Source organism: Balaenoptera musculus, chromosome 5 (genome assembly GCF_009873245.2).
Source record: "Balaenoptera musculus isolate JJ_BM4_2016_0621 chromosome 5, mBalMus1.pri.v3, whole genome shotgun sequence".
NCBI lineage: Eukaryota > Metazoa > Chordata > Mammalia > Artiodactyla > Balaenopteridae > Balaenoptera > Balaenoptera musculus.
Window position 1 is genome coordinate 83,047,905 of NC_045789.1, and position 14,955 is coordinate 83,062,859.

The following is a 14,955-nucleotide window of genomic DNA, read 5'->3' on the forward strand; positions in this document are numbered from 1 at the left end:
TAATGAAGAAGAGATCTAGGGATTTTGAACAATATTTGGAAAAATAGATGCTATGAATAGGAAGTGATATATCATCTATCACCTTCTTAATAAATCATCACTTAATAAAGTATATAAAAGATTGACAGAAACCGGCTGAAGGGAGAGACTGAATTTATAATGGACACAGGCAGAGTGGTTTGATAACTGTCTTCAGGCATTGGTGTCATTGAAAGCTAAATTTTTCTCCTCTCTTTTTACAGACATAAACGTTCAAATCAAGTTCTTGAAAAAGAGAGAGAAAGAGAGATACAGGGAGAGGTAGAGAAAGAAAATGAAAGTTTAAAGAGTAAGAAACTTTACCACAGGTTTCATAAGTTATTCCACTGCTCTCTGTCTTTCTTACTTTCCGTTCCTCATACTATGTTTTGGAGGGCGTTTTTGTCTTTTGTTTTTAATCTGGAGAATGGTATGAGAAAGGCCTTTGGGTATGTTAAGAATGTACTATTCTACTTTATTATAATGATAGCTTTTAACAGCACAGGGACCTTGCCTCTATAACGCCCCCTGTCTTGCTTGGGGTGAGTCCCGTTCAGACCAAGTCAGCTTATTTCACATTATTGTCAGTTATGGGTGGGAAACTCTTGCGGTTGTGGAAGGGCTGGGGGCGGGGCGGGGACGGAATTGTCCGTTAATTACAGACACTGCATTGTTTTTAAATGTTTTCAGTTAATTTGTAGATAGAGCTCTAATAGATTTTTAACTTTCTTAGACTTGGTTTTTTACACACTAAAACAAAATGCGGTTCTAAAGACCACTATCATTTTCTGTTGCCTTTAAAAAATATTCATTTATCATTTTCCAGTCTGGATTTCCCCTCTTGATACTACATGTCAATAAGGTGAATATGACCCAAAACATGAATGCACATGACCCACCTTTCAGCACTGAATGATAAAAATATGAACCTTCAGTGGCGGAGGCCGTGGCTGCCACGGACCCACCCAGCCTAGTGCCTCACCTGCGCCCCGTGCCTCACCTGCGCCCCCTTGCGGCGAGTCGACCGACCACCTTGCTGCAGTGCATTTTTCACAGTAAACAAATTCCATGTGGTCAGTTGAAAACATTCAATCCCTCAAACATGAACTGGCTCGTGTGTAGAAGAGATTTGGGAGGAATAAATTATGGGATTGAGCTTCATTCAGATGTGGTGGAATATGCGAAGAAAAACCTGGAGAGTTTGATCAAAAAAAGTGATAGCTTTGATAATCAGCTTCTAGACCTATACTAGCCATCTGAATGGGAAAGTGCATGGCATGGCTAGGTCACCCTGATTTCTCAGCAGCTTATCAGAATAATTATATGAGCAAGTTGGCACAGCTCCTGCTGTTCACAAAATCACCTGTCTCAAGATGAAGATATTCCAACATGAACCTATGAAGAAAAGCACTGCTAAGATTTGAGTTCGTAGTGAGCCCCCATTTGTGGTTGGTAATTGCTCCCGGAAGCATCTGATGGTCATCAGTATTATCGAGATTATTGTGGAGCTGGAGTCCAGAAATACTGTGAGAAGTACATGAAAATATTACTAAAAGTGGGAGGCATTCTAGTTATGCCTGTAGAAGATCACTTAAACACAAATTATGAGAAGCAAACAAAACACTTGGGAAAGTAAAAATATTCTTGCTGTTTTCATTTGCTCCACTTGTGTGCAACGCAAGTAAGAAGGATAATGGCAAACCGAGCCTGTGGGACATCCCCCACACACAAACCCACGCTGTCTGGAATCTACAGAAACTTGCTTGTATTTACATTCAATGCACACGGAGACATTTTCATAGTAATGAGATGCAGGCAAGGGGGTCCCTTAAAGGGCTCCACCCAAAGAAAGAGTTGTTAAACAGAGAGCTACACTTATGTATTTGTAGGTAATCAGCTTATTCCTCAGCCTCTAGACAGTGAGGAGGATGAAAAAATAGAAGAGAGAGAAAAGGAAGAGGAAGACCACAATGAGTTCAAAGAGCCACCTCAGAATTCCTGAGAGAAAAAAATTATGAAACTCCCCCCCTCCCCTGTGAATCTTTAAAAGCTTACATTGAGGGGCTTCCCTGGTGGCGCAGAGGTTGAGACTTGCCTGCCAATGAAGGCTGGACACGGGTTCGAGCCCTGGTCTGGGAGGATCCCACATGCCGCGGAGCGACTGGGCCCGTGAGCCACAACTACTGAGCCTGCGCGTCTGGAGCCTGTGCTCCGCAACAAGAGAGGCCGTGATAATAATGAGAGGCCCGCGCACCGCGATGAACAGTGGCCCCCGCTCGCCACAACTAGAGAAAGCCCTCGAACAGAAACGAAGACCCAACACAGCAATAAATAAATAAAAAAATTAAAAAAAAAAGCTTACTTGACATATTTTAGAGAAAAATAACTTAGATCAAGAAGAAAGAATGCCTGATAATTCCTCTAGTCTTTAAAATGTGGCATTTGTTAGGAGTTAAAAAGAGAGAGAATGTTTTCTTTCATCAGAGTGAACTTACAGTAGAAAAAAGTATCTTCTTTCTGTCAGTAATAAAAATGATGATATTCAGTGATTAAAAATAATCACTTTCATAAAATATATTTTTCTTTAAGTCTTGAAAAATGGCTGTTTTTAACTCAGGATGACTTCAGAGTGGAATGCAACAGTAGTGCAGACTTGGTGTGATGTAAATCCTGTTCTGATTCCTTATAGATTTGTAGTGGTGAGAGTTAGATTTAATTTTATGTAAGGTTACATAACTGTTAAGCATACATAATCTGATTTGAATTGCAAGTTGTTTTGCATTCCTCCAAAAAAACTTCTTATCTAATAAGGAAATACAGTTCTTTTTGTAGTCCCACTTCCCTTACTTTTGTTGCAGTCACTATGCTGTGTTGCTATAGATGTATTCCGGGTAATATATGCGTGCAATAATCATACAGATAGTGAATAATTTAACTTTTAAAAAAGTTTCATGAGAATTCAACAGCACTGCTACTCTTGCTTTTGAATGTATTGCCTGAAGACGTGGGGAAGATATCTGCTTCTCTCATAGAGACTTTAAGGACACATCAAGTGATAATAGTTAAAGTAAAAGCTATATCTTAAATAGAACTCTTAGTTGATGTGGACCCTTTACATTTTCAGTATTTAAAAATAATGAGGTTATCGTACTCTCCTGGAGTTTTAGAAGAGAGTATATTTAGGATTGTTTTTCTACAGTCCACTCTATAAAGTATTTAGTCAAAAAAAAAAAAACAAAAAACCCACTGTCTGTCTGACTGCTGATGGTACAGACAGTGAGTGATAAGCACGAGTGATAGCCACTTCTTGGGCTAAGCTCAGTAGCTGGGCCAGACTGATTTGCTTCAGGTGGTGACACTTATGCAAAGGGAACTTCTAGTTCATCTGCATATTTATCTTGAAAAGGTAGGGTTGAGCTAGCCTACATTTACTTTGAAATTCATCTTTGTAGTATAAGAAATATTCACAGAAATTATACGTAGAAGCCTTTTGCTTTGAAAATCCAAAATCATAGTGTAATCTTTGGGACCTACACTGTGCTCATTTAAAAATTCTTCCCATTTTTTTTTTTTTGTCTGTTTCTTTTGGTAGAATTATAATGATTTTCAGTTTTTGCTTAATATCACATAAACTGTCATTTAAATGTTAGTTGTAGCTTATCAGTGATAAACAGGTAATAAATACCATTATTAGTTTGTTTCTTTTCTTCCAAATTGGGCCAGAAACAGTTATCCTTTGTTAAGAAAGTGTACAATGTAATGCAATGTAACATATTTACTACTTAGTGTTACATGGATTATATATTTTTTTAAAAGGAAAAATTTGAGAGTACCCCTTATTACCACCAGCATCACTGTTACAGTGGTTGATCAAGTATGCTTAAGGACATCCAATTAATGTATAGTAAAAAGATTATTATCTCTCAGCAAAGATTCAACTGTTAGTAATACATAGACGGTTTCAAAAATCTCAGCTCCAGTAATTTCACACATCTAAAAACAAGTGTGTGAGCTATTCTAAGCATGAATTATTCCAAGTAAGTGAGGGTATTTTAGTAATGTGAAAGATAATTTCATGGAAGGTATTTGTTTTATACCAGTGACTAGGGCTTAGATTTGGAGGTTGGAGGGTGGGGTATCGCCACAATTATTCTTAGACGATTACTAAGTTGTTATTGTTAAGAAATGCCCCATCTCATTTCTATCAAGGAAAAAAATAGTTTTATACAATTGTTATCTGCTAGAAATATTCACTTTATTTTGAATTAAATGCTAGTTTTAGAAGTATAATCTTGAGGTCCTGGTGCCCACATATTTAAATCTAGCACCCCTACCCCCCCATTTTGTTCTTAGTGTCCAGATTTATAAACATACATATTCTTAAATGATGATTTTTCTATTCATGAGAGAGTTTTTGTTAAGGATGTATTTGAGGATTGACCTTTTCATATTGTCTTTCATTTTGTTGACCTCGGCAAAATGTACAGTAGATTTTCATGATCATTGCCTATTTTTTTGTCATTGAAATGTAAGTTTTGTATTTTTAAAAGCATTTATTTTACAGTTGTGACTTTATCACTGACTTTATCACTGACTTTAAATGAACTAGAAATAAAAGATGAAAAAAATTAGCTTTAAAAGTTTAGAAGACCAGATAATGTTTTCTGCTAGGCAAGAATTAAGATTATATACATTACAAATATATGATATATTATGTAATATTATATAATATTGTAAAGCATTTGCATATGCTTTTAGAAAGTACTTTTTTACATGTCTAAAAAAATAAATAAAAATACCAAACAACAACAACAAAAAACCACACACAGTATTCATAGTGTAAGAATCAATTAATGAAAGTAAATAAAGACAGACAAAGCACTAGAAATAGTGTTATGGAAGGTCTTACATGATATACTAAAAACAGGTGAATTAGTACATAATTGAACATGTTTTTCTTCACATTATTTCTCATAGTCAAATTCCTTTCTTTCAGTCACAATGCCAATTCTGTAAGTTAGGTCCCTGTTAACCTCATGCCTGAATTGTTTAAACAACCTTCTTATCTAGTCTCCAGTACTTCAATCTCTTCCCATCACTGGATCTTAAACATCATCACCAGCTTTATATTCCCAATACAATTTTATATTATGTTACTATCCCAGATAGTGTTTTTCAACAATTTGTTCATTAGTTTAATCATCCATCCAGCCTGCTCCTTATGGGGCAGAAACTATGTCCTGGTGGTTGATATCAAGAGTAAAAAGGTGTATGATTTCCTTCAAGAAATTTACAAATTGGTAGCTCTTTGCCTCCTCTAGGATCAAGTCCAAATTGTTTCACTTATATTTAACTAAACCCTCTTTACTGAGTTTTAGCGCCAACATATTAACTTGCATTGCTATCTGCACTCCAGAAATTCAGTTCCATAGTCTACCTTCTGACTCATCCTGACATTTCCTTTGCCTTAATTTCCCATCTCCCCATTTACTGAAATATTGACCTTTAAGAACAAGCTCAAGTGACATTTTTGCTTTTGAACTTTCCCTGTTAATAACATTCTGAATCATTTTAAAATAATAGCAAGTTCAATAAATAGTTCATTTTTATAAGGGATTACTGTGTACACAACTGTACTGACAGCTTATATGAATTATCTATTTAATCCTTGAAAACACTCATTTATTCATTCAACAAATATTTATTGAGCACTTGTGTGCTATAAATTGACCTGAAGCTAGGATTTGGTGTAAGCATTATAGTGAATCAGACAAATAAGGACACTGGACTTATGAAACTCTTCCAGATCAGGAACACAAACAAACAAGCAATATAATTCCAGATAGTGATAAAACTTCAAGGAAAATTAAAAAAGAAAAAGAAAACAAGCTATAGGAATAATTAATATAAATGTTACACTGGTCTTCTTTTAAACAAATAATGGTATATTTGTGTATGTACAAATGTTTTATATGAACATAATTTATTTGTTTTTAATCATACTTATTGATTCCTCTTCTTCTAGATTTAAATTCCTTGAGATGAGGATTAGCACGCTCCATGTTAATTATCTTTGTTTCCTTCATGTGGCCTAGACTAGTATCTTCACCTAAATACATCTAAACAGAAAATTAGTAGATAATTTTACTTTTTTATTTTACGTCAGTACTACAAGGCAGAATACTGGAAGGCACATGGAAAGTACAAACAGAGAAGAACATTCAATTAACAATACTTGAAAGTTATCATTGTTTCCATTTTAGTTTATAACATGTTTCTTTGCTTAAAAATGTATTGTAAATATTTTCCCATGTCCATATGATGAAGATGACTGAAAAATATCCCATGATATAGAAAAGAAGAGATGCATTTATTCAGTTTCTGTTTGTCTTAAGTCCTGTTAATTTGTTGCAAAAATGAAAACAGCTGTAACTCTTCCAATGCACACTAAATTTAGCCAATATATGTGCTGAAATTTTATAAGGTAAGTGGAGATTTTAAATATTACATCATCTATTGATTAAGAGAAAAAATGTTAGAGTTAAATATAAACTATGATGTATGTTGTCACTTTTTTACATGCAGCTAAATGTTTACTTTTGTTAATTTTTCTTTCCTCTCCATCTTCAGTAATACAGAATTATACTATAGCTTATTATAAAAACTAAATATGCTTAATCCTTTATTGCTTCATAATTATTAAGGCTGGCTTTGAAATAGCAGATTATAAACAAACTTTTATTTATTAAACTAAATAAAAGTCAAATAATTTTCAAAATAATCCAAGTTTTTTCTTCTCTCTCTTACTATCCTTCTCTCTCCTTTAGTTTAGCACATTGTCATTTTCCTAAATACGAATTATCTCAAAGCTGGCATGATTATCCACATAGTTTCTTATATCTTGTAACTATTTAGCAAGGGTATATTTAAAATGCCAGAATTGTGTTCTTAAATTTAAATGCCAATTATATAATTAAAGTCCCTGGACTCTACTTTTTAATGTTTTAAAGGAATATAACTGCTGGGCAGTGAGTTTAGTGTTTTAATATGATTTTAATAGTGGTTGAGAATCTGCCTGCCAATGCAGGGGACACGTGTTTGAGCCCTGGTCTGGGAAGATCCCACATGCCGCGGAGCGGCTGGGCCCGTGAGCCACAACTACTGAGCCTGTGCGTCTGGAGCTTGTGCTCTGCAACAAGAGAGGCCGCAACAGTAAGAGGCCCGCGCACCGCGATGAAGAGTGGCCCCCGCTCGCCGCAACTAGAGAAAGCCCTCTCACAGAAACGAAGACTCAACACAGCCAAATAAATAAATAAATAGTGTTCCCTTTAAAAAAAATAAAAAATAAATAAATAAAAAATAATAATCATACAAACGGGAAATTTCTTGCAACATTGAAAAAAGTCACGATTGTGTTCTTTTAAATTGCTGTGTGTATTATCATTTCTTATACTATTGAGCCTTTGTGACTTATTTAAAATTTTCAAACTCTTCTACATGATTTTATGAATACATACACATAGGGATTTCATAAAACATGCCATCTTGTTTTTTCTTCCCTAATAGATAATATGATATCTCTTGATCTCATAATCATTTAATATTAAACTTGCCAGAGTAAGTAAACTTCCTTGTATGCAGGATCTGGCAAGAGTTTTGAGTTTTCTGTGGTGACCATATGAAGACTCCAAAGTGCATTGTTGGTTTTGCTGTGGTGCTTCCTGTTTCTTTTGGACTTAGTATCTTCTCCAGTCACTTAACTGGATATTCTCCTTTGCTGGAACATTTTCTCACAACTTAATCTATTGTTTCTTTAGGTTTTGCAGATCTTGGCCTTGCTTACCATTGGTCAGAGTGCCCCCCTCACTCGGGTACTACCTCTATATCCTTGAACCCTGACCTGCTGCTACAGAATCAGTCCTCCTTTATAGCTAATTGTTTGACTTCTAAAATGAAATGGTTCCTGCTTTGATTACCAATACTTCCATACAATCCACCTCTTTCTCCCAGTCAATGTGGCTATTCTGCATCATGTTCCCTTTCAAGTATAAACAAAGCATAGGACAATCTCGTATTCCTGAACTTTCATTTATAAGTGCACACTATTTGAAAATGTTTGTTTTTGTGTTCTGTTACTAAGCATTTATGGTCAGTAAGATGTCCACCATTTAGTTAATAACTTTTTCCTCAAAATTCTATAAATAGGAAGAATGGTATCTTTTTTTCATATTCTCTCCAGTACAAAATCTATTTCTTTTTTTTCCTTCGCTCTCCAGGGAAACCCCTGTTTGGATAAAAGAAAATTCATTACATTCATTTGATACATTTAAAAGACATATTCCATCACTTCAGGTTGTTGAGAGTTTAAAGGGTTAGGTAGACACATTACATAAATACAATAGCAGGGTTACTAGACATATATCCTAAATGCTATGCGAAAACCTTAGGTAAAGGAGCTTAAAGCTCAGGATGCCATGGAGGTGAGATTGAAATAATTTCCAAGAAAAACAGGGTGATTAAGAGCATGTATTCTGTCACATAAAAGCTCTTTAACTTTGGAAATGTATTTAATCTTTCTAAGTTTCCTCAGCTATAAAGTAGAGCTAACAATCGCTCCTACCTTATAATATTGTTTTTAGGACAAATGCATTAATCAATGTAAAGAGCTTGGAACAGTGTGACTCATTTTAAGCCCTTTATAAATGTTGGCTGTAATGATGAAGACTATTATATGAGAAAGAGAAAGATTTCCTATGTAGAAGAAATCTCACAGAGAAAACACAGATACAGAAAAGTTTATAGTACACTCAGGGAAACAGTAATTACTTGGTTGGCAGGGGTTTGAGGAACAGTAAAGAATGGAAAGAATGAATCAGAAAGATAAGCAGGGACCAAAGGTGAAGGACTGCTTACTGGGCCTATTAATATTATGGTGTAAGTTATGGGGTGAAGTTATTGAAGAATTTCATGCAGTGGGATGATATGGCCAAATGTACATTTTAGAAACACAAATTTAGTAAGAAGTGTATAAAATGGATTTGAGAGAAAGATTTGAAGGAAGAGTTGAGGGCAGAAACTAACAGTGACAGAGATTATTAACAGGTAATTTAGAAGCTAGGTATTTTTAGGATGTGAAAAAATAAAACTTGATATGTGTAACTCCTGGCACCATGTGAGTATTAAGCCCAGTGCTTAGTCTAGAGCTAACATTCAATTTATATTAGCTATAATTATAACCAATATGATATCTTTAAACAAGAATTATTGAATATTATGACTTAAATGACTCCATTATTAAACGATAAATGGCTAAAATGGAAGAGTGAATTTGGATCAAGAAACAATGATGTAATTTTCAACGCATTGAGTATGAGATTTCCACGAGATATACAGGCATATGTGTGCAGAAATCAGATGGAAATAAAGATTAAGAGTTCAACTGAGAGGTTTGGTTATGTGCACTGGGAAGTGGTTGTATCCATGGTAACTAACAATATATGGAGTACAGAAGAAGAATTAGGAATAAACAAGTTCACTTAGGAAAACAGATACACATAAGAACAGAATAAAGAAGAGTAAAAACATAACCTCAGGGTTCACTACCTCTTTCTTATCGTATGGATGAAGATTATCCAGAGAATGAATGGTCAAGGAGATATGAGAAGAACCAACAATTCGTGGTTTAGTAGGAAATCGTCAATGAGCAACACTTTGAGTGATTACTAATATTGCAGGTGGTGTAAGTACTGTATAAGCATTAACTCCTTTAATAATTAAAAAAGACTTTCATGTAGGTCCTATTATTTCATTTTTTTACAGAGAAGAAAACTCGATGCACAGATAGGATAAGTAAAGTGCCTGAGATGGGAGAGATTAAAGCAGAACAGTCATTACTGCATGCAAATACTGTTAGAACAGTACAGAAAATGGTCCGTTGCTTTGGTAATTAGAAGTTGTAGCCATCCTATGGCAGAATAGTTGTAGCAGTGGGGTAGAGGTGGAAATCAAATTGCAATATAGTAGGAAGTAGTAGGTCAAAATAAATAAAAGGGAGAGTACAAATACTTTGTCTAAAATTCATCGGTTCTCTTTCTTTAAGCAAAGGTGAACACACTTAGTCATAATCAGAATAAACTTCATTTGTTTCTCTGATCATTTAAGTATGTGGATTTTATGTATGAGATTACTTTCCACAAGGATAATTTTATTTTTCAGTCTCTTCTAATTTCTTGTTTTCCAGACCTGCTGACTATAGTGTCTAGGGAATAGCCTTCAACACACTTTACACATCCTAAAGTGTTTCAGTAATTGAGTTTGATGAACCCCTAAATAAGTGTCATTTATTGAGTTTAACATGGGCCAAGTACTGTGCCAAAATCTTCATAGGGAATATTTTATTAATCTTCACAATAGCTATAATTGAAAGTTATGCATTTTTCAGATGAAGAACTTGAGAACTAAAAATTCCCAAGGTCACAAGAGTAGAAAATAATGGAGCTGCTAATTAATCCAAGAGCAAGTCGTTCCAGGGCCTGTGTGCTCCTTCCCTCCAACCAAAATCTCAAAAGACATGGAGCTTATTTTTCCTCATTTAATGATTCCAACTGGTAACACATTCCTACAAGCAGTGAGTTTTAATAGTTTTACATTTATATTTCTGAACTCATTTTAATGAGTCAATGATAAATTTTGCATCTCTTTGTAATTTTATTTTGTCTTAAGTTCTTGTATTTAAAAAGTTTTAGGAGGATGATTATATTTCATACACATTTAGGTCTGTATAAGGCATTTCTATTTAAAAAAGACAAAAATAATCAATAATTCAAGATTACCATTTATCCTTGGAAGAAAATATTTGACTTTTAAATTCATTAAATCCATTTTAATAACTAATACAAATATGATATAAAGATTAATTTTCACACATCTGTCTCTCTTTTTTAAGTTTATCTATAGAGACATATTTGGAAAAGGAAATTTTTTCTCCCCGTGGTGTTCCAATTCTCTTTCTGAATTGGATTACAATAGGCAGGGATTTGGGAAATATTCCTTGGGGGCATATCATGTAACCAATTACCTAAGGATTTTGCACCAGTCACCTACCCTCCATTTGCCTGCATTTAACACAATTAGGGGAAGTTTGGTTCAAGGTCTGTTCCAATTTAATACTGCAAGGTTCTATGACATTGATGTACTCACCTAGATAAAATGCCATGTATATTTTTTATCAGTTGGTTTTGAACTTGGAACAAGCAGTTGAAAACACCTATGATTGATATTTGCCTCCTCTGATAGAAATGTCAATTAGACTGATTAACAATCATACAAAAATCGTAATAAATTGATATTGCAGATGATGTATCCATTGAAACCAATGATCATTGTGAAGTTGCTATGTAAAATGACTTGCTGTCATTTTAATGTGCTTGACTATTTTATACTGAAATCTTTTTCATAGAGCGTCTTATTTTAAAAATAGCATACAACTTTTTTTTAAATCCCTGAAACAGTGGTAGAATTCCTGTTCTGCTTGTTTAAAACTTTGAAAAGATTTTTCTTTAATTGTTCCTCAAATTTCCGCGGAAATCAAGGGTTACATCCTCAACAACAACTTTGACCCTTCAACTTGAAATCACCTAATTCAAACTATGTTAAATCTTTCTTAAGGTATTTTTCTCATTTGACCTTGAATAACAGTTGAGTGTGTGTGTGTGTGTGTGTGTGTGTGTGTGTGTGAGAGAGAGAGAGAGAGAGAATGAAAAATTCCATATTAGATTATGGATACCAAATGAAAAAGATTAACTTTATCCTCATTGTACATAGTAGACTTACAAATATCTGGCAAACAAACATTTTAATTAACTCAAATACATTTGCTAAATATTATTACCTTTCCACATTTATAGTGAAGATTTTTAATAAAATTCCCTATTGAACTAAAGAAAAAGCTTGGATAGTTGTCTGAATTTTTAAAATAAAACTGCTACTGCAAATTCTGTATTTTTCTATTACTAGAGTCTAAACTTTTAAAACATGGCCCACTGCTAAGAGACTGACTAAATCCTAACCAACAGAAAGTAATGAACCACATCCCAACAAGTGCCAAAATTATGTGGGGATTGTGTGTTTTCTATGTGATGTATTAGCAGTAGTTTTAAGAACTGAATTTTGGCTTAGTAGGAACACAAAAATTGAAACTTTCAGAACATTTCCTATTAGTCTTCAGTAAGGTGTGTTATAATGTATCACAAGGGACCAGGGATCATAAGTTGATTTTCACCACACGTAGTCCTTTTTCCCTTTGTCCTTCACTGAGTCTTATGCTTCTTTTTTTCTACCTCTGAAGCACTCCTGAGGGGCTAGTTAAACCAAGATAGAACATTCACCTCCTGACTGCTTCAGTCCTTGAGAAGAAGCTAACAGATTTAAGGAAACGAAAAAGATAGAGAAAAAGGAAAGGCTTAGAAAAATCCAAATTTGATAAAGAAATGGTTAATTATCAGTAGTTCAAAGTTATCAATAAACTTTGTCATAGATAATTTCAAACCCACGTGTGAAAACTAAACACCCATTAGAAGATCATGTCAGACTTATCCTGTAAATTTTTAGTGAGTTAACTTTAATCCTTCATAGTGCAAATATTATAAATTTACTTTTACATTCCTTTACTTTTAGCAAAAACTCTCTGAGTTGATGTTGTCAAAAGCCCCATGCTGGAGATGTTTTTTGTAGTTTAAAGAGATGGAAAAAGTTTCTTGTGGTTTTACATAAAAGTAAATCACATATTGTATACCAATTGATAATCAAAAGGATAGTAGTTACATTTAAAATTTGTCCTATGTCAATGTAATACCTACACAAAGAAAAATATGTGACACATTAAGACAAAATTGTTCAAGAGCATTCTCCAAAATTATTCCACTGCTTCCCTGCTTTTGTCTGCTCTAGTGTCATGTGGGGTCCAACCCATTCAGGTATAAACAGATAGAGAACTATATAATTGTAATCCTAAATTAGTAGGCTTTTTTTTTTTTTTTCCCTGTGTTTCTCTATGAAGAGCTTTTCCAGGACTGCCCAAGGAATGACTGGACTGACATTTATAAGAGGAATAATGTCAAGTGTAGTTCACATACTTTTATACACAACACATAAAGGATGTACACAAGATTCTCATTGCAGATACTAGTTTTCCTCTCACTAAGCATCTAGCGATAACTGGCATAGCTAAGAACATGGTTCTGATCTTGTTGACAATATTTTACTTATTTTCCAAATACTGTGGCTTACATTTTCCTTGGGCTTATTGCTTCAGCACTCAAATTACCCAGGTTTAGTTTTGTTTATACACTTGCACAAATAATAGCTTTTAATAAAAGAGCTTTTATTGATTCCTAAGAAATACTTAACTCCCTCCAATATGCTATAGTCATGCCTGAGTTACCTGTACTTTTTCTCTAATTGGAGACCTCAGTGTTTAAATCTGTGTTTCCTTTGGTGGTTATATTTTTGAAACATCAGCAATTTTCTGTGCAGTAGACACACAATTTCAAATCTCTATTTAAATAATCCTCTATTTAGGTAATCCACGTTATTGTTTAAGTTTTGATGTAGTTATATAAGAAGACTTATATGAGCACATGTTAGAATTGTTTTCTCCAGAAAATAAAATGAGAAAATGTGAAAGTGTAGACTGAGTTGGACGGGTGCACAAATTCCACTTTTCTCAGATTTTTGATCTCTATATCCATGATAAAAACAGGATAGATCATTGACTTTAAAGTCCACTAACCATCATAAGCTTCCAGCCTGTAGTTCTGGGTTTTATAAGACAATACAGAAAATAACCTAAAAGTTTTGATGTTAAGGGATGAGCTTCTGCATTCTAAATTCCAGTTCTGTCACTTTTCACCATTTGTGAATTTGGAGAGATTATCCAATATCTCTAAGTTTGGTAGAAATCTACCTAAACCTAAAGAAAACACATGCCAAGAAATATGAAAGAAAAATTATATATTTGAGGATAGGTAAAGAATGAAACAAACTAAGAAGTGAAAAAGGGCTAAAATAATTCTCTGATTTTTTGGAAAAACTGAGGTTTCACATGTAAAGAACCTGCTATGTGCCAAAGAGGATAGAGTATAATTGACAGAATAACCTTATAAATCATGAAATGATAAAAGCTTCCAAAAAAGATAAAGCTTATATATGAAAAGCAAAAATCCCAACAGAATTTTCAACTGCAATGTTGGCTGATCAAAAATTACAGATCAATAACCTTAAATTTAGAATTAAAAAACACAAAATTGAAAGCTTTTTAATTTTATACCCAACCTCTATTTTAAGTATCCATTATTAAATAATGAATTTTACAGTTAAAATTGTAATTCCAGTACAAATATAAATTTAACACATTTCAGATAATTATTTGAGTAAATGATTAATGAAGAAGCCAGTAAAATGGAAAAATTGGTTCACCGTGATTCCAAAAAGCCAATACATGTATAGGAAATCAGGAATCTGAAAAAAAAAATTGTTTTATAAATGCAAAACTAAATTCTGTGTGTGTGTAGGGAGGGTAAAAATTACACTTCCAACACACAAATTCATTTGTATATCTATAGAAAAAGATAATTTGCATTGCTATTCATTGTCTACATCTTACAAAGTAGTAAAAAACTAAATAACCCAGACAATGAAAGGCATAAACTCCATATATTATTTTCAATGAAAAGACACTTTTTGGTCTATTTCAAAGTCTTGCACAAGAATTTTAATTAAATGACATTGTGGAACGTGGAAAAGATTCTGAATATTTGCTATCCATGCACATTTTAATACAGCAATCATGATTGTGCTCCATGCAGAATCAAAGTGGAATTTTGTAGTTAAATCTGATATATGGCTAATTTAAGAGATTGTGTTTTTTTTTAATTAATT

The 14,955-nt window shown here is 33.7% G+C and overlaps 1 pseudogene; it reads left to right on the top strand.

Annotated features, from left to right (window-relative positions):
* Window positions 1–1,120: 1,120 nt before the first annotated feature.
* Window positions 1,121–2,404, top strand: LOC118895327 (annotated as a pseudogene).
* Window positions 2,405–14,955: the final 12,551 nt, after the last annotated feature.